The 22545-nt window shown below is 47.7% G+C and overlaps 1 protein-coding gene across 5 annotated transcripts in view; it reads right to left on the bottom strand.

The window, feature by feature from the left end:
- Window positions 1-22545, bottom strand: part of RUSC2 (RUN and SH3 domain containing 2) — a 176537-nt gene that overhangs the window by 109561 nt on the left and 44431 nt on the right. The window contains exon 1 of one of the 5 annotated variants that reach the window (XM_063957701.1): window positions 8361-8427. The exons of the other annotated variants lie outside the window; for them this stretch is intronic. The gene's annotated coding sequence lies outside the window, so the exon portion shown is untranslated. Of the gene's footprint in view, window positions 1-8360; window positions 8428-22545 lie in introns of those variants that run through there. 5 annotated transcript variants of the gene reach the window in all.

Genomic DNA, 22545 nt, shown 5'->3' with positions numbered 1-22545 from the left:
CAGCGCCCTGCACCCTCAGTGACCGGAGTGTGAAGTGTGTGAGAGGAGCAATGGCGCACAGCTGCAGTGCTGTGCGCTACCTTGGTGAAGACTGAGTCTTCATGCCGCCGATTTTCCGGACCATCTTCTTGCTTCTGGCTCTGTAAGGGGGACGGCGGCGCGGCTCCGGGACCGAACACCAAGGACTGGGCCTGCGGTCGATCCCTCTGGAGCTAATGGTGTCCAGTAGCCTAAGAAGCCCAATCCGGCTGCAAGCAGGCGAGTTCGCTTCTTCTCCCCTTAGTCCCTCGCTGCAGTGAGCCTGTTGCCAGCAGGTCTCACTGAAAATAAAAAACCTAAGTCTATTCTTTCTAAGAGCTCAGGAGAGCCCCTAGTGTGCATCCAACCTCGGCCGGGCACGAATTCTAACTGAGGCTTGGAGGAGGGTCATAGTGGGAGGAGCCAGTGCACACCAGGTAGTCTAAGATCTTTCTAGAGTGCCCAGCCTCCTTCGGAGCCCGCTATTCCCCATGGTCCTTACGGAGTTCCCAGCATCCACTAGGACGTCAGAGAAATAATACTATACATGCCGGACACACCGCTGCTCCTAGCTACAGGCTATAACACAGTAATAATACTACACATGCCGGACACACCGCTGCTCCTAGCTACAGGGTATAACACAGTAATAATACTACACATGCCGGACACACCGCTGCTCCTAGCTACAGGCTATAACACAGTAATAATACTATACATGCCGGACACACCGCTGCTCCTAGCTACAGGGTATAACACAGTAATAATACTATACATGCCGGACACACCGCTGCTCCTAGCTACAGGGTATAACACAGTAAATAAGAATTTACTTACCGATAATTCTATTTCTCATAGTCCGTAGTGGATGCTGGGACTCCGTAAGGACCATGGGGAATAGCGGCTCCGCAGGAGACTGGGCACAAAAGTAAAAGCTTGAACTAGCTGGTGTGCACTGGCTCCTCCCCCTATGACCCTCCTCCAAGCCTCAGTTAGGATACTGTGCCCGGACGAGCGTACATAATAAGGAAGGATATTGAATCCCGGGTAAGACTCATACCAGCCACACCAATCACACTGTACAACCTGTGATCTGAACCCAGTTAACAGCATGATAACAGAGGAGCCTCTGAAAAGATGGCTCACAACAATAATAACCCGAATTTTGTAACAATAACTATATACAAGTATTGCAGACAATCCGCACTTGGGATGGGCGCCCAGCATCCACTACGGACTATGAGAAATAGAATTATCGGTAAGTAAATTCTTATTTTCTCTAACGTCCTAAGTGGATGCTGGGACTCCGTAAGGACCATGGGGATTATACCAAAGCTCCCAAACGGGCGGGAGAGTGCGGATGACTCTGCAGCACCGAGTGAGAGAACTCCAGGTCCTCCTCAGCCAGGGTATCAAATTTGTAGAATTTAGCAAACGTGTTTGTCCCTGACCAAGTAGCTGCTCGGCAAAGTTGTAAAGCCGAGACCCCTCGGGCAGCCGCCCAAGATGAGCCCACCTTCCTTGTGGAATGGGCTTTTACAGATTTTGGCTGTGGCAGGCCTGCCACAGAATGCGCAAGCTGAATTGTACTACAAATCCAACGAGCAATCGTCTGCTTAGAAGCAGGAGCACCCAGCTTGTTGGGTGCATACAGGATAAACAGCGAGTCAGATTTCCTGACTCCAGCCGTCCTGGAAATATATATTTTGAGGGCCCTGACTACGTCCAGTAACTTGGAGTCCTCCAAGTCCCTAGTAGCCGCAGGCACCACAATAGGCTGGTTCACGTGAAACGCTGAAACCACCTTTGGGAGAAATTGAGGACGAGTCCTCAATTCTGCCCTATCCGTGTGAAAAATCAGGTAAGGGCTTTTATAAGATAAAGCCGCCAATTCTGAGACACGCCTGGCTGAAGCCAGGGCTAACAGCATTACCACCTTCCATGTGAGATATTTTAATTCCACAGTGGTGAGTGGTTCAAACCAATGTGATTTTAGGAACCCCAAAACCACATTGCGATCCCAAGGTGCCACCGGGGGCACAAAAGGAGGCTGTATATGCAGTACCCCTTTGACAAACGTCTGGACTTCAGGCACTGAAGCCAGTTCTTTTTGGAAGAAAATCGACAGGGCCGAAATTTGAACCTTAATGGACCCTAATTTTAGGCCCATAGACAGTCCTGTTTGCAGGAAATGTAGGAAGCGACCCAGTTGAAATTCCTCTGTAGGGGCCTCTTTGGCCTCACACCACGCAACATATTTTCGCCAAATGCGGTGATAATGTTTTGCGGTTACATCCTTCCTGGCCTTTATCAGGGTAGGGATGACTTCTTCTGGAATGCCTTTTTCCTTCAGGATCCGGCGTTCAACCGCCATGCCGTCAAATGCAGCCGCGGTAAGTCTTGGAACAGACAAGGTCCCTGCTGGAGCAGGTCCTTTCTTAGAGGTAGAGGCCACGGGTCCTCCGTGAGCATCTCTTGAAGTTCCGGGTACCAAGTCCTTCTTGGCCAATCCGGAACCACGAGTATAGTTCTTACTCCTCTCCTTTTTATGATTCTCAGTACTTTTGGTATGAGAGGCAGAGGAGGGAACACATACACTGACTGGTACACCCATGGTGTTACCAGAGCGTCCACCGCTATTGCCTGAGGGTCCCTTGACCTGGCGCAATATCTGTCTAGTTTTTTGTTGAGACGGGACGCCATCATGTCCACCTTTGGTTTTTCCCAACGGTTTACCATCTCTTGGAAGACTTCTGGATGAAGTCCCCACTCCCCCGGGTGAAGGTCGTGTCTGCTGAGGAAGTCCGCTTCCCAGTTGTCCACTCCCGGAATGAACACTGCTGACAGTGCTATCACATGATTCTCCGCCCAGCGAAGAATCCTTGCAGCTTCTGCCATCGCCCTCCTGCTTCTCGTGCCGCCCTGTCTGTTTACGTGGGTGACTGACGTGATGTTGTCCGATTGGATCAATACCGCCTGACCCTGAAGCAGAGGTTTTGCTTGACTTAGGGCATTGTAAATGGCCCTTAGTTCCAGAATGTTTATATGAAGAGATGTTTCCATGCTTGACCACAAGCCTTGGAAATTTTGTCCCTGTGTGACTGCTCCCCAGCCTCTCAGGCTGGCATCTGTGGTCACCAGGATCCAATCCTGAATGCCGAATCTGCGGCCCTCTAGTAGATGAGCACTCTGCAGCCACCACAGAAGAGACACCCTTGTCCTTGGCGACAGGGTTATCCGCTGATGCATCTGAAGATGCGATCCGGACCATTTGTCCAGAAGATCCCACTGAAACGTTCTTGCATGGAATCTTCCAAATGGAATCGCTTCGTAAGAAGCCACCATTTTTCCCAGGACCCTCGTGCACTGATGCACTGACACCTGGCCTGGTTTTAGGAGATTCCTGACTAGCTCGGATAACTCCCTGGCCTTCTCCTCTGGGAGAAACACCCTTTTCTGGACTGTGTCCAGAATCATTCCTAGGAACAGGAGACGTGTCGTTGGAATCAGCTGCGATTTTGGAATATTTAGGATCCACCCGTGCTGACGTAACACTAACTGAGATAGTGCTACTCCGACTTCTAACTGTTCCCTGGACCTTGCCCTTATCAGGAGATCGTCCAAGTAAGGGATAATTAAAACGCCTTTTCTTCGAAGAAGGATCATCATTTCGGCCATTACCTTGGTAAAGACCCGAGGTGCCGTGGACAACCCAAACGGCAGCGTCTGAAACTGATAATGACAGTTTTGTACTACAAACCTGAGGTACCCTTGGTGAGAAGGGTAAATTGGGACGTGGAGATAAGCATCTTTGATGTCCAGAGACACCATATAGTCCCCTTCTTCCAGGTTTGCTATCACTGCTCTGAGTGACTCCATCTTGAATTTGAACCTCTTTATGTAAGTGTTCAAGGATTTTAGATTTAAAATTGGTCTCACCGAGCCGTCCGGCTTCGGTACCACAAACAGCGTGGAATAATACCCCTTTCCCTGTTGTAGGAGAGGTACCTTGATTATCACCTGCTGGGAATACAGCTTGTGAATGGCTTCCAAAACTGCCTCCCTGTCGGAGGGAGACTTTGGTAGAGCAGACTTCAGGAACCGGCGAGGGGGAGACGTCTCGAATTCCAGTTTGTACCCCTGTGATACCACCTGCAGAATCCAGGGGTCCACTTGCGAGTGAGCCCACTGCGCGTTGAAATCTTTGAGACGGGCCCCCACCGTGTCCGAGTCCGCTTGTAAAGCCCCAGCGTCATGCTGAAGACTTGGCAGAAGCAGAGGAGGGCTTCTGCTCCTGGGAAGAGGCTGCCTGGTGCAGTCTTTTTCCTCTTCCTCTGCCCCGGGGCAGAAATGAGTGGCCTTTTGCCCGCCTGTACTTATGGGAACGAAAGGACTGAGTTTGAAAAGACGGTGTCTTTTTCTGCTGAGAGGTGACCTGGGGTAAAAAGGTGGACTTTCCGTCCGTTGCCGTGGCCACCAGATCCGATAGACCGGCCCCAAATAACTCCTCTCCTTTAAACGGCAATACTTCCATATGTCGTTTGGAATCCGCATCCCCTGACCACTGTCGCGTCCATAACGATCTTCTGGCCGAAATGGACATAGCACTCACTCTTGATGCCAGGGTGCAAATATCCCTCTGTGCATCACGCATATATAGTAATGCATCCTTTAAATGCTCTATAGTCAGTAATATACTGTCCCTATCCAGGGTATCAATATTTTCAGTCAGGGAATCCGACCACGCCACTCCAGCACTGCACATCCAGGCTGATGCGATTGCTGGTCGCAGTATAACACCAGTATGTGTGTATATACCCTTCAGGATATTTTCCAGCCTTCTATCCGCTGGTTCTTTGAGGGCGGCCGTATCAGGAGACGGTAACGCTACTTGTTTAGATAAACGTGTGAGCGCTTTATGTACTTTAGGGGGTGTTTCCCAACGCGCCCTAACCTCTGGCGGGAAAGGGTATAGTGCCAATAATTTATTAGAAATTAGCACTTTTTTATCGGGGGAAACCCACGCTTTATCACACACCTCATTTAATTCATCTGACTCAGGAAAAGCTACTGGTAGTTTTTTCACTCCCCACATAATACCCTTCTTTGTGGTACTTGTAGTGTCAGAAATGTTCAATGCCTCCTTCATTGCCGTGATCATGTAACGTGTGGCCCTACTGGACATTACGTTTGTCTCCTCACCGTCGACACTGGACTCAGTATCCGTGTCTGGGTCTGTGTCGACCCACTGAGGTAACGGGCGTTTTATCGCCCCTGACGGTGTCTGAGACGCCTGGACAGGCACTAATTGATTTGTCGGCTGTCTCATGTCGTCAACAGTTTTCTTTAAATACAACCATCCAGTCAGGTGTCGACTCCCTAGGGGGTGACATCACTAATACAGGCAATTGCTCTGCTTCCACATCATTTTCCTCCTCATACATGTCGACACAATCGTACCGACACCCAGCACACACACAGGGAATGCTCTGATAGAGGACAGGACCCCACTAGCCCTTTGGGGAGACAGAGGGAGAGTTTGCCAGCACACACCAGAGCGCTATATATATATATAGGGATAACCTTATATAAGTGTTACTCCCTTTTATAGCTGCTGTTTATAATTTAGCTGCCAATAGTGCCCCCCCTCTCTCGTTTTTACCCTGATTCTGTAGGGACTGCAGGGGAGAGTCAGGGAGCCGTCCTTCCAGCGGAACTGTGAGGGAAAATGGCGCTTGTGTGCTGAGGAGATAGGCTCCGCCCCTTCACGACGGCCTTATCTCCCGCTTTTTTCAGGAAAACTGGCAGGGGTTAAATACATCCATATAGCCCAGGAGCTATATGTGATGTATTTCTTTTGCCATCCTAAGGTATTTTTGTTTTTATTGCGTCTCAGGGCGCTCCCCCCCAGCGCCCTGCACCCTCAGTGACCGGAGTGTGAAGTGTGCTGAGAGCAATGGCGCACAGCTGCAGTGCTGTGCGCTACCTTAGTTGAAGACAGGAACGTCTTCTGCCGCCGATTTCACCGGACCTCTTCGTTCTTCTGGCTCTGTAAGGGGGCCGGCGGCGCGGCTCCGGGACCCATCCAGGCTGAACCTGTGATCGTCCCTCTGGAGCTAATGTCCAGTAGCCTAAGAAACCCAATCCACTCTGCACGCAGGTGAGTTCGTTTCTTCTCCCCTTAGTCCCACGATGCAGTGAGCCTGTTGCCAGCAAGACTCACTGAAAATAAAAAACCTAAAATAAACTTTTACTCTAAGCAGCTCAGGAGAGCCACCTAGCATGCACCCTTCTCGTTCGGGCACAAAAATCTAACTGAGGCTTGGAGGAGGGTCATAGGGGGAGGAGCCAGTGCACACCAGCTAGTTCAAGCTTTTACTTTTGTGCCCAGTCTCCTGCGGAGCCGCTATTCCCCATGGTCCTTACGGAGTCCCAGCATCCACTTAGGACGTTAGAGAAATAATACTATACATGCCGGACACACCGCTGCTCCTAGCTACAGGCTATAACACAGTAATAATACTACACATGCCGGACACACCGCTGCTCCTAGCTACAGGTTATAACACAGTAATAATACTATACATGCCGGACACACCGCTGTTCCTAGCTACAGGGTATAACACAGTAATAATACTATACATGCCGGACACACCGCTGCTCCTAGCTACAGGCTATAACACAGTAATAATACTATACATGCCGGACACACCGCTGCTCCTAGCTACAGGATATAACACAGTAATAATACTACACATGCCGGACACACCGCTGCTCCTAGCTACAGGGTATAACACAGTAATAATACTATACATGCCGGACACACCGCTGCTCCTAGCTACAGGCTATAACACAGTAATAATACTATACATGCTGGACACACCGCTGCTCCTAGCTACAGGCTATAACACAGTAATAATACTATACATGCCGGACACACCGCTGCTCCTAGCTACAGGCTATAACACAGTAATAATACTATACATGCCGGACACACCGCTGCTCCTAGCTACAGGGTATAACACAGTAATAATACTATACATGCCGGACACACCGCTGCTCCTAGCTACAGGCTATAACACAGTAATAATACTATACATGCTGGACACACCGCTGCTCCTAGCTACAGGCTATAACACAGTAATAATACTATACATGCCGGACACACCGCTGCTCCTAGCTACAGGCTATAACACAGTAATAATACTATACATGCCGGACACACCGCTGCTCCTAGCTACAGGCTATAACACAGTAATAATACTATACATGCCGGACACACCGCTGCTCCTAGCTACAGGCTATAACACAGTAATAATACTATACATGCCGGACACACCGCTGCTCCTAGCTACAGGCTATAACACAGTAATAATACTACACATGCCGGACACACCGCTGCTCCTAGCTACAGGTTATAACACAGTAATAATACTATACATGCCGGACACACCGCTGCTCCTAGCTACAGGCTATAACACAGTAATAATACTATACATGCCGGACACACCGCTGCTCCTAGCTACAGGTTATAACACAGTAATAATACTATACATGCCGGACACACCGCTGCTCCTAGCTACAGGCTATAACACAGTAATAATACTATACATGCCGGACACACCGCTGCTCCTAGCTACAGGTTATAACACAGTAATAATACTATACATGCCGGACACACCGCTGCTCCTAGCTACAGGCTATAACACAGTAATAATACTACACATGCCGGACACACCGCTGCTCCTAGCTACAGGTTATAACACAGTAATACTACTATACATGCCGGACACACCGCTGCTCCTAGCTACAGGCTATAACACAGTAATAATACTATACATGCCGGACACACCGCTGTTCCTAGCTACAGGGTATAACACAGTAATAATACTATACATGCCGGACACACCGCTGCTCCTAGCTACAGGCTATAACACAGTAATAATACTATACATGCCGGATACACCGCTGTTCCTAGCTACAGGGTATAACACAGTAATAATACTACACATGCCGGACACACCGCTGCTCCTAGCTACAGGCTATAACACAGTAATAATACTATACATGCCGGACACACCGCTGCTCCTAGCTACAGGCTATAACACAGTAATAATACTATACATGCCGGACACACCGCTGTTCCTAGCTACAGGGTATAACACAGTAATAATACTATACATGCCGGACACACCGCTGCTCCTAGCTACAGGATATAACACAGTAATAATACTACACATGCCGGACACACCGCTGCTCCTAGCTACAGGGTATAACACAGTAATAATACTATACATGCCGGACACACCGCTGCTCCTAGCTACAGGCTATCAGCCACTCACCCACGTCAGGGCCGGAGCCCAGCATCTCATGTGTGACATCTCTGACAGACACAAACAGACTGACTGGGCCCAGAATAGATTAATGACAGCGACAACAGGAATCCACAGCCAAGTCCTGCCCAGCTGTGCTGGAGACTAGGACAGGCCCACAGCCCGGGGACAGGAGTATACTCCCAGCTGTGCTGGAGACTAGGACAGGTCCAGAGCCCGGGGACAGGTGTATACTCCCAGCTGTGCTGGAGACTAGGACAGGTCCAGAGCCCAGGGACAGGAGTATACTCCCAGCTGTGCTGGAGACTAGGACAGGCCCAGAGCCCGGGGACAGGAGTATACTCCCAGCTGTGCTGGAGACTAGGACAGGCCCAGAGCCCGGGGACAGGAGTATACTCCCAGCTGTGCTGGAGACTAGGACAGGCCCACAGCCCGGGGACAGGAGTATACTCCCAGCTGTGCTGGAGACTAGGACAGGCCCAGAGCCCGGGGACAGGAGTATACTCCCAGCTGTGCTGGAGACTAGGACAGGCCCAGAGCCCAGGGACAGGAGTATACTCTCAGCTGTGCTGGAGACTAGGACAGGCCCACAGCCCGGGGACAGGAGTATACTCCCAGCTGTGCTGGAGACTAGGACAGGCCCAGAGCCCAGGGACAGGAGTATACTCTCAGCTGTGCTGGAGACTAGGACAGGCCCACAGCCCGGGGACAGGAGTATACTCCCAGCTGTGCTGGAGACTAGGACAGGCCCAGAGCCCGGGGACAGGTGTATACTCCCAGCTGTGCTGGAGACTAGGACAGGCCCAGAGCCCAGGGACAGGAGTATACTCTCAGCTGTGCTGGAGACTAGGACAGGCCTACAGCCCGGGGACAGGAGTATACTCCCAGCTGTGCTGGAGACTAGGACAGGCCCACAGCTCGGGGACAGGAGTATACTCCCAGCTGTGCTGGAGACTAGGACAGGTCCAGAGCCCAGGGACAGGAGTATACTCCCAGCTGTGCTGGAGACTAGGACAGGCCCACAGCCCGGGGACAGGAGTATACTCCCAGCTGTGCTGGAGACTAGGACAGGCCCAGAGCCCGGGGACAGGTGTATACTCCCAGCTGTGCTAGAGACAAGGACAGGCCCAGAACCCAGGGACAGGAGTATGCTCCCAGCTGTGCTGGAGACTAGGACAGGCGTACAGCCCAGGGACAGGAGTATACTGCCAGCTGTGACAGTGACAGGGAAGGAAAGAATGACAGATCAGTCACACTGTATGGCAGGAATCTTGCTCAGTAATAAATTACAACAGACACGTGTCCATTGCACGTTAGATGAGAAAGACGGTGACACATGAGACAGTGATCCGTCACCACACAGCCCGCAGCTCTCCTATACCCAGTGACTGTGTACAGTGACATGCCGCAACTCGCAGAACGACAGGAGGCAGCGGCCCAAACGCTCCGGAGTCTTTCATATTACAGTATGTTAGTGTTACACACCGGTCCTCATCCAATAGCCCGCCAGCTGCAGACATGGGACCATTTACTAGTGGCAATCACGTGAAAGGCAAAATCAACTAGACTTTACCTTATTACATTATTGCAGCTATCTCTCCGTAATCGCACGCATGTGACTCGCAGGCTATAAGGGTCACAGGATTATCAGGTCACCCGGACACATAAAAGGCGGAGGCTGAGGGAAACAGTGTAGGAACACTGCGACGGGCAGATGCACATCGGTGACATCCGCTATTAGTGCCTCGGGCTATCCTGTAGGACACACACTTCTATTAGTCAGGGGTATGTGTTTCCATCTGTTGCCAGGATAATGAGGGTGAGGGTGGCTGCGCGTGGGAGGGCTCATACCACTGTGCTAGATGCTTATTGGCTGAAAACAGTGACCAATAGGGAGGAAAGGAGTTCTTCCTCTCATATTCCCTGGCACACAGAGGATCTCAAGCAATGCTATCGAATGGAAAGGATTGGTCAAAATATATGATGGTTCAAGACTGATCACTTTAACATCACAGGAGCTATGTATTATTGTTTATTTACCTTATAACTAGCGCTGTATAGAGTGTTTAATAATTATTTGCATTAATCCATGGCCCATTGTGATACCATATATTGCCCAGGTCGAATATCACCTCTGTATGCTGCACTGTGATGCCATATAGTACCCAGGTCTAATAACACCACTGTATGCTGCACTGTGATACCATATAGTGCCCAAGTCTAATATCACCTCTGTATGCTGCACTGTGATGCCATATACTGCCCAGGTCTAATATCACCTCTGTATGCTGCACTGTGATACCATATACTGCCCAAGTCTAATATCACCTCTGTATGTTGCACTGTGATACCATATAGTGCCCAGGACTAATATCACCCATGTATGCTGCACTGTGATACCATATAGTGCCCAGGTCTAATATCACCTCTGTATGTTGCACTGTGATACCATATAGTGCCCAGGACTAATATCACCCATGTATGCTGCACTGTGATACCATATAGTGCCCAGGTCTAATATCACCTCTGTATGTTGCACTGTGATACCATATAGTGTCCAGGTCTAATATCACCTCTGTATGTTGCACTGTGATACCATATAGTGCCCAGGTCTAATATCACCTCTGTATGCTGCACTGTGATGCCATATAGTGCCCAGGTCTAATATCACCTCTGTATGCTGCACTGTGATACCATATAGTGCCCAGGTCTAATATCACCACTGTATGCTGCACTGTGATGCCATAAACTGCCCAGGTCTAACATCACCTCTGTATGCTGCACTGTGATACCATATAGTGCCCAGGTCTAATATCACCACTGTATGCTGCACTGTGATACCATATAGTGCCCAGGTCTAATATCACCTCTGTATGTTGCACTGTGATACCATATATACTGCCCAGGTCTAATATCACCTCTGTATGTTGCACTGTGATACCATATAGTGCCCAGGTCTAATATCAACTCTGTATGCTGCACTGTGATACCATATACTGCCCAGGTCTAATATCACCTCTGTATGTTGCACTGTGATACCATATAGTGCCCAGGTCTAATATCATCACTGTATGCTGCACTGTGATACCATATAGTACCCAGGTCTAATATCACCTCTGTATGCTGCACTGTGATACCATATAGTGCCCGGTTCTAATATCACCACTGTATGCTGCACTGTGATGCCATATACTGCCCAGGTCTAATATCACCACTGTATGCTGCACTGTGATACCATATACTGCCCAAGTCTAATATCACCTCTGTATGTTGCACTGTGATACCATATAGTGCCCAGGTCTAATATCACCTCTGTATGTTGCACTGTGATACCATATACTGCCCAGGTCTAATATCACCACTGTATGCTGCACTGTGATACCATATAGTGCCCAGGTCTAATATCATCACTGTATGCTGCACTGTGAAACCATATAGAGCCCAGGTCTAATATCACCACTGTATGCTGCACTGTGATACCATATACTGCCCAGGTCTAATATCACATCTGTATGCTGCACTGTGATACCATATAGTGCCCGGTTCTAATATCACCACTGTATGCTGCACTGTGATGCCATATACTGCCCAGGTCTAATATCACCTCTGTATGCTGCACTGTGATACCATATATACTGCCCGGGTCTAATATCACCACTGTATGCTGCACTGTGATACCATATAGTGCCCAGGTCTAATACCACCTCCGTATGCTGCACTGTGATACCATATATACTGCCCAGGTCTAATATCACCTCTGTATGCTGCACTGTGATACCATACACTGCCCAGGTCTAATACCACCTACGTATGCTGCACTGTGATACCATATATACTGCCCAGGTCTAATATCACCTCTGTATGCTGCACTGTGATACCATATAGTGCCCAGGTCTAATATCACCTCTGTATGCTGCACTGTGATACCATATAGTGCCCAGGTCTAATATCACCTCTGTATGCTGCACTGTGATACCATATATACTGTCCAGGTCTAATAACACCACTGTATGCTGCACTGTGATGCCATATAGTGCCCAGGTCTAATATCACCTCTGTATGCTGCACTGTGATACCATATAGTGCCCAGGTCTAATATCATCACTGTATGCTGCACTGTGAAACCATATAGTGCCCAGGTCTAATATCACCACTGTATGCTGCACTGTGATACCATATACTGCCCAGGTCTAATATCACCACTGTATGCTGCACTGTGATACCATATAGTGCCCGGTTCTAATATCACCACTGTATGCTGCACTGTGATGCCATATACTGCCCAGGTCTGATATCACCTCTGTATGCTGCACTGTGATACCATATATACTGCCCAGGTCTAATATCACCACTGTATGCTGCACTGTGATACCATATAGTGCCCAGGTCTAATACCACCTCCGTATGCTGCACTGTGATACCATATATACTGCCCAGGTCTAATATCACCTCTGTATGCTGCACTGTGATACATATAGTGCCCAGGTCTAATACCACCTACGTATGCTGCACTGTGATACCATATATACTGCCCAGGTCTAATATCACCTCTGTATGCTGCACTGTGATACCATATAGTGCCCAGGTCTAATATCACCTCTGTATGCTGCACTGTGATACCATATAGTGCCCAGGTCTAATATCACCTCTGTATGCTGCACTGTGATACCATATATACTGTCCAGGTCTAATAACACCACTGTATGCTGCACTGTGATGCCATATAGTGCCCAGGTCTAATATCACCTCTGTATGCTGCACGGTGATGCCATATAGTGCCCAGGTCTAATATCACCTCTGTATGCTGCACTGTGATGCCATATAGTGCCCAGGTCTAATATTACCACTGTATGCTGCACTGTGATGCCATATAGTGCCCAGGTCTAATATCACCACTGTATGCTGCACTGTGATGCCGTATAGTGCCCAGGACTAATATCACCTCTGTATGCTGCACTGTGATGCCATATACTGCCCAGGTCTAATATCACCTCTGTATGCTGCACTGTGATACCATATAGTGCCCAGGTCTAATATCACCTCTGTATGCTGCACTGTGCTGCCATATAGTGCCCAGGTCTAATATCACCTCTGCATGCTGCACTGTGATGCCATATACTGCCCAGGTCTAATATCACCTCTGTATGCTGCACTGTGATGCCATATACTGCCCAGGTCTAATATCACCTCTGTATGCTGCACTGTGATGCCATATACTACCCAGGTCTAATATCACCTCTGTATGGTGCACTGTGATACCATATAGTGCCCAGGTCTAATACCACCTCCGTATGCTGCACTGTGATGCCATATACTACCCAGGTCTAATATCACCTCTGTATGGTGCACTGTGATACCATATAGTGCCCAGGTCTAATACCACCTCCGTATGCTGCACTGTGATACCATATATACTGCCCAGGTCTAATATCACCTCTGTATGCTGCACTGTGATACCATATAGTGCCCAGGTCTAATATCACCTCTGTATGCTGCACTGTGATACCGTATAGTGCCCAGGACTAATATCACATCTGTATGCTGCACTGTGATGCCATATAGTGCCCAGGTCTAATATCACCTCTGTATGCTGCACTGTGATGCCATATAGTGCCCAGGTCTAATATTACCACTGTATGCTGCACTGTGATGCCATATAGTGCACAGGTCTAATATCACCTCTGTATGCTGCACTGTGATGCCATATAGTGCACAGGTCTAATATCACCACTGTATGCTGCACTGTGATACCATATAGTGCCCAGGTCTAATATCAGTTCTGTATGCTGCACTGTGATACCATATACTGCCCAGCTCTAATATCACCTCTGTATGCTGCACTGTGATGCCATATAGTGCCCAGGTCTAATATCACCTCTGTATGCTGCACTGTGATGCCATATAGCGCACAGGTCTAATATCACTACTGTATGCTGCACTGTGATACCATATAGTGCCCAGGTCTAATATCACCTCTGTATGCTGCACTGTGATACCATATACTGCCCAGGTCTAATATCACCTCTGTATGCTGCACTGTGATGCCATATACTGCCCAGGTCTAATATCACCTCTGTATGCTGCACTGTGATGCCATATAGTGCCCAGGTCTAATATCACCTCTGTATGCTGCACTGTGATACCATATATACTGTCCAGGTCTAATAACACCACTGTATGCTGCACTGTGATGCCATATAGTGCCCAGGTCTAATATCACCTCTGTATGCTGCACTGTGATACCATATAGTGCCCAGGTCTAATATCATCACTGTATGCTGCACTGTGAAACCATATAGTGCCCAGGTCTAATATCACCACTGTATGCTGCACTGTGATACCATATACTGCCCAGGTCTAATATCACCACTGTATGCTGCACTGTGATACCATATAGTGCCCGGTTCTAATATCACCACTGTATGCTGCACTGTGATGCCATATACTGCCCAGGTCTGATATCACCTCTGTATGCTGCACTGTGATACCATATATACTGCCCAGGTCTAATATCACCACTGTATGCTGCACTGTGATACCATATAGTGCCCAGGTCTAATACCACCTCCGTATGCTGCACTGTGATACCATATATACTGCCCAGGTCTAATATCACCTCTGTATGCTGCACTGTGATACATATAGTGCCCAGGTCTAATACCACCTACGTATGCTGCACTGTGATACCATATATACTGCCCAGGTCTAATATCACCTCTGTATGCTGCACTGTGATACCATATAGTGCCCAGGTCTAATATCACCTCTGTATGCTGCACTGTGATACCATATAGTGCCCAGGTCTAATATCACCTCTGTATGCTGCACTGTGATACCATATATACTGTCCAGGTCTAATAACACCACTGTATGCTGCACTGTGATGCCATATAGTGCCCAGGTCTAATATCACCTCTGTATGCTGCACTGTGATGCCATATACTGCCCAGGTCTAATATCACCTCTGTATGCTGCACTGTGATACCATATAGTGCCCAGGTCTAATATCACCTCTGTATGCTGCACGGTGATGCCATATAGTGCCCAGGTCTAATATCACCTCTGTATGCTGCACTGTGATGCCATATAGTGCCCAGGTCTAATATTACCACTGTATGCTGCACTGTGATGCCATATAGTGCCCAGGTCTAATATCACCACTGTATGCTGCACTGTGATGCCGTATAGTGCCCAGGACTAATATCACCTCTGTATGCTGCACTGTGATGCCATATACTGCCCAGGTCTAATATCACCTCTGTATGCTGCACTGTGATACCATATAGTGCCCAGGTCTAATATCACCTCTGTATGCTGCACTGTGCTGCCATATAGTGCCCAGGTCTAATATCACCTCTGCATGCTGCACTGTGATGCCATATACTGCCCAGGTCTAATATCACCTCTGTATGCTGCACTGTGATGCCATATACTACCCAGGTCTAATATCACCTCTGTATGGTGCACTGTGATACCATATAGTGCCCAGGTCTAATACCACCTCTGTATGCTGCACTGTGATGCCATATACTACCCAGGTCTAACATCACCTCTGTATGGTGCACTGTGATACCATATAGTGCCCAGGTCTAATACCACCTCCGTATGCTGCACTGTGATACCATATATACTGCCCATGTCTAATATCACCACTGTATGCTGCACTGTGATACCATATACTGCCCCGGTCTAATATCACCTCTGTATGCTGCACTGTGATACCGTATAGTGCCCAGGACTAATATCACATCTGTATGCTGCACTGTGATGCCATATAGTGCCCAGGTCTAATATCACCTCTGTATGCTGCACTGTGATGCCATATACTGCCCCGGTCTAATATCACCTCTGTATGCTGCACTGTGATACCGTATAGTGCCCAGGACTAATATCACATCTGTATGCTGCACTGTGATGCCATATAGTGCCCAGGTCTAATATCACCTCTGTATGCTGCACTGTGATGCCATATAGTGCCCAGGTCTAATATCACCTCTGTATGCTGCACTGTGATGCCATATAGTGCACAGGTCTAATATCACCTCTGTATGCTGCACTGTGATGCCATATAGTGCACAGGTCTAATATCACCACTGTATGCTGCACTGTGATACCATATAGTGCCCAGGTCTAATATCACCTCTGTATGCTGCACTGTGATACCATATACTGCCCAGGTCTAATATCACCACTGTATGCTGCACTGTGATGCCATATAGTGCCCAGGTCTAATATCACCTCTGTATGCTGCACTGTGATGCCATATAGCGCACAGGTCTAATATCACTACTGTATGCTGCACTGTGATACCATATAGTGCCCAGGTCTAATATCACCTCTGTATGCTGCACTGTGATACCATATACTGCCCAGGTCTAATATCACCTCTGTATGCTGCAAAGTGATGCCATATACTGCCCAGGTCTAATATCACCTCTGTCTGCTGCACTGTGATGCCATATAGTGCCCAGGTCTAATATCACCTCTGTATGCTGCACTGTGATGCCATATAGTGCCCAGGTCTAATATCACCACTGTATTCAGCACTGTGCTGCCATATAGTGCCCAGGTCTAATATCACCACTGTATGCTGCACTGTGATGCCATATAGTGCCCAGGTCTAATATCACCTCTGTATGCTGCATTGTGATGCCATATACTGCCCACGTCTAATATCACCTCTGTATGCTGCACTGTGATACCATACACTGCCCAGGTCTAATATCACCTCTGTATGCTGCACTGTGATATCATATAGTGACCAGGGCTAATATCACCTCTGTATGCTGCACTGTGATACCATATACTGCCCAGGTCTAATGTCACCTCTGTATGCTGCACTGTGATACCATATACTGCCCAGGTCTAATATCACCTCTGTATGCTGCACTGTGATATCATATAGTGCCCAGGGCTAATATCACCTCTGTATGCTACACTGTGATACCATATATACTGCCCAGGTCTAATATCACCTCTGTATGCTGCACTGTGATACCATACACTGCCCAGGTCTAATACCACCTACGTATGCTGCACTGTGATACCATATATACTGCCCAGGTCTAATATCACCTCTGTATGCTGCACTGTGATACCATATAGTGCCCAGGTCTAATATCACCTCTGTATGCTGCACTGTGATACCATATAGTGCCCAGGTCTAATATCACCTCTGTATGCTGCACTGTGATACCATATATACTGTCCAGGTCTAATAACACCAATGTATGCTGCACTGTGATGCCATATAGTGCCCAGGTCTAATATCACCTCTGTATGCTGCACTGTGATACCATATAGTGCCCAGGTCTAATATCATCACTGTATGCTGCACTGTGAAACCATATAGTGCCCAGGTCTAATATCACCACTGTATGCTGCACTGTGATACCATATACTGCCCAGGTCTAATATCACCACTGTATGCTGCACTGTGATACCATATAGTGCCCGGTTCTAATATCACCACTGTATGCTGCACTGTGATGCCATATACTGCCCAGGTCTGATATCACCTCTGTATGCTGCACTGTGATACCATATATACTGCCCAGGTCTAATATCACCACTGTATGCTGCACTGTGATACCATATAGTGCCCAGGTCTAATACCACCTCCGTATGCTGCACTGTGATACCATATATACTGCCCAGGTCTAATATCACCTCTGTATGCTGCACTGTGATACATATAGTGCCCAGGTCTAATATCACCTCTGTCTGCTGCACTGTGATGCCATATAGTGCCCAGGTCTAATATCACCTCTGTATGCTGCACTGTGATGCCATATAGTGCCCAGGTCTAATATCACCACTGTATTCAGCACTGTGCTGCCATATAGTGCCCAGGTCTAATATCACCACTGTATGCTGCACTGTGATGCCATATAGTGCCCAGGTCTAATATCACCTCTGTATGCTGCATTGTGATGCCATATACTGCCCACGTCTAATATCACCTCTGTATGCTGCACTGTGATACCATACACTGCCCAGGTCTAATATCACCTCTGTATGCTGCACTGTGATATCATATAGTGACCAGGGCTAATATCACCTCTGTATGCTGCACTGTGATACCATATACTGCCCAGGTCTAATGTCACCTCTGTATGCTGCACTGTGATACCATATACTGCCCAGGTCTAATATCACCTCTGTATGCTGCACTGTGATATCATATAGTGCCCAGGGCTAATATCACCTCTGTATGCTGCACTGTGATACCATATATACTGCCCAGGTCTAATATCACCTCTGTATGCTGCACTGTGATACCATACACTGCCCAGGTCTAATACCACCTACGTATGCTGCACTGTGATACCATATATACTGCCCAGGTCTAATATCACCTCTGTATGCTGCACTGTGATACCATATAGTGCCCAGGTCTAATATAACCTCTGTATGCTGCACTGTGATACCATATAGTGCCCAGGTCTAATATCACCTCTGTATGCTGCACTGTGATACCATATATACTGTCCAGGTCTAATAACACCAATGTATGCTGCACTGTGATGCCATATAGTGCCCAGGTCTAATATCACCTCTGTATGCTGCACTGTGATACCATATAGTGCCCAGGTCTAATATCATCACTGTATGCTGCACTGTGAAACCATATAGTGCCCAGGTCTAATATCACCACTGTATGCTGCACTGTGATACCATATACTGCCCAGGTCTAATATCACCACTGTATGCTGCACTGTGATACCATATAGTGCCCGGTTCTAATATCACCACTGTATGCTGCACTGTGATGCCATATACTGCCCAGGTCTGATATCACCTCTGTATGCTGCACTGTGATACCATATATACTGCCCAGGTCTAATATCACCACTGTATGCTGCACTGTGATACCATATAGTGCCCAGGTCTAATACCACCTCCGTATGCTGCACTGTGATACCATATATACTGCCCAGGTCTAATATCACCTCTGTATGCTGCACTGTGATACATATAGTGCCCAGGTCTAATACCACCTACGTATGCTGCACTGTGATACCATATATACTGCCCAGGTCTAATATCACCTCTGTATGCTGCACTGTGATACCATATAGTGCCCAGGTCTAATATCACCTCTGTATGCTGCACTGTGATACCGTATAGTGCCCAGGTCTAATATCACCTCTGTATGCTGCACTGTGATACCATATATACTGTCCAGGTCTAATAACACCACTGTATGCTGCACTGTGATGCCATATAGTGCCCAGGTCTAATATCACCTCTGTATGCTGCACTGTGATGCCATATACTGCCCAGGTCTAATATCACCTCTGTATGCTGCACTGTGATGCCATATACTGCCCAGGTCTAATATCACCTCTGTATGTTGCACTGTGATACCATATAGTGCCCAGGTCTAATATCACCTCTGTATGCTGCACTGTGCTGCCATATAGTGCCCAGGTCTAATATCACCTCTGCATGCTGCACTGTGATGCCATATACTGCCCAGGTCTAATATCACCTCTGTATGCTGCACTGTGATGCCATATACTGCCCAGGTCTAATATCACCTCTGTATGCTGCACTGTGATGCCATATACTACCCAGGTCTAATATCACCTCTGTATGGTGCACTGTGATACCATATAGTGCCCAGGTCTAATACCACCTCCGTATGCTGCACTGTGATGCCATATACTACCCAGGTCTAATATCACCTCTGTATGGTGCACTGTGATACCATATAGTGCCCAGGTCTAATACCACCTCCGTATGCTGCACTGTGATACCATATATACTGCCCAGGTCTAATATCACCACTGTATGCTGCACTGTGATACCATATACTGCCCCGGTCTAATATCACCTCTGTATGCTGCACTGTGATACCGTATAGTGCCCAGGACTAATATCACATCTGTATGCTGCACTGTGATGCCATATAGTGCCCAGGTCTAATATCACCTCTGTATGCTGCACTGTGATGCCATATACTGCCCCGGTCTAATATCACCTCTGTATGCTGCACTGTGATACCGTATAGTGCCCAGGACTAATATCACATCTGTATGCTGCACTGTGATGCCATATAGTGCCCAGGTCTAATATCACCTCTGTATGCTGCACTGTGATGCCATATAGTGCCCAGGTCTAATATTACCACTGTATGCTGCACTGTGATGCCATATAGTGCACAGGTCTAATATCACCTCTGTATGCTGCACTGTGATGCCATATAGTGCACAGGTCTAATATCACCACTGTATGCTGCACTGTGATACCATATAGTGCCCAGGTCTAATATCACCTCTGTATGCTGCACTGTGATACCATATACTGCCCAGGTCTAATATCACCTCTGTATGCTGCACTGTGATGCCATATAGTGCCCAGGTCTAATATCACCTCTGTATGCTGCACTGTGATGCCATATAGCGCACAGGTCTAATATCACTACTGTATGCTGCACTGTGATACCATATAGTGCCCAGGTCTAATATCACCTCTGTATGCTGCACTGTGATACCATATACTGCCCAGGTCTAATATCACCTCTGTATGCTGCACTGTGATGCCATATACTGCCCAGGTCTAATATCACCTCTGTATGCTGCACTGTGATGCCATATAGTGCCCAGGTCTAATATCACCTCTGTATGCTGCACTGTGATGCCATATACTGCCCAGGTCTAATATCACCTCTGTATGCTGCACTGTGATGCCATATAGTGCCCAGGTCTAATATCACCACTGTATTCAGCACTGTGCTGTCATATAGTGCCCAGGTCTAATATCACCACTGTATGCTGCACTGTGATGCCATATAGTGCCCAGGTCTAATATCACCTCTGTATGCTGCACTGTGATGCCATATACTGCCCACGTCTAATATCACCTCTGTATGCTGCACTGTGATACCATACACTGCCCAGGTCTAATATCACCTCTGTATGCTGCACTGTGATATCATATAGTGACCAGGGCTAATATCACCTCTGTATGCTGCACTGTGATACCATATACTGCCCAGGTCTAATGTCACCTCTGTATGCTGCACTGTGATACCATATACTGCCCAGGTCTAATATCACCTCTGTATGCTGCACTGTGATATCATATAGTGCCCAGGGCTAATATCACCTCTGTATGCTGCACTGTGATACCATATAGTGCCCAGGTCTAATATCACCACTGAATGCTGCACTGTGATGCCGTATAGTGCCCAGGACTAATATCACCTCTGTATGCTGCACTGTGATGCCATATACTGCCCATCTCTAATATCACCTCTGTATGCTGCACTGTGATACCATATAGTGCCCAGGTCTAATATCACCTCTGTATGCTGCACTGTGATGCCATATACTGCCCAGGTCTAATATCACCTCTGTATGCTGCACTGTGATGCCATATACTACCCAGGTCTAATATCACCTCTGTATGGTGCACTGTGATACCATATAGTGCCCAGGTCTAATACCACCTCCGTATGCTGCACTGTGATGCCATATACTGCCCAGGTCTAATATCACCTCTGTATGCTGCACTGTGATACCATATACTGCCCAGGTCTAATATCACCTCTGTATGCTGCACTGTGATGCCATATAGTGCCCAGGTCTAATATCACCACTGTATTCAGCACTGTGCTGCCATATAGTGCCCAGGTCTAATATCACCACTGTATGCTGCACTGTGATGCCATATAGTGCCCAGGTCTAATATCACCTCTGTATGCTGCACTGTGATGCCATATACTGCCCAGGTCTAATATCACCTCTGTATGCTGCACTGTGATACCATACACTGCCCAGGTCTAATATCACCTCTGTATGCTGCACTGTGATATCATATAGTGACCAGGGCTAATATCACCTCTGTATGCTGCACTGTGATACCATATACTGCCCAGGTCTAATGTCACCTCTGTATGCTGCATTGTGATACCATATACTGCCCAGGTCTAATATCACCTCTGTATGCTGCACTGTGATATCATACAGTGCCCAGGGCTAATATCACCTCTGTATGCTGCACTGTGATACCATATAGTGCCCATGTCTAATATCACCACTGAATGCTGCACTGTGATGCCATATACTGCCCAGGTCTAATATCACCACTGTATGCTGCACTGTGATGCCGTATAGTGCCCAGGACTAATATCACCACTGTATGCTGCACTGTGATGCCATATACTGCCCATCTCTAATATCACCTC

The sequence above is a fragment of the Pseudophryne corroboree genome, chromosome 1, assembly GCF_028390025.1.
Source record: "Pseudophryne corroboree isolate aPseCor3 chromosome 1, aPseCor3.hap2, whole genome shotgun sequence".
Taxonomy (NCBI): Eukaryota; Metazoa; Chordata; class Amphibia; order Anura; family Myobatrachidae; genus Pseudophryne; species Pseudophryne corroboree.
The sequence above is the reverse complement of the archived record's forward strand: the minus strand, read 5'-3'. Positions and strand labels throughout refer to the sequence as shown.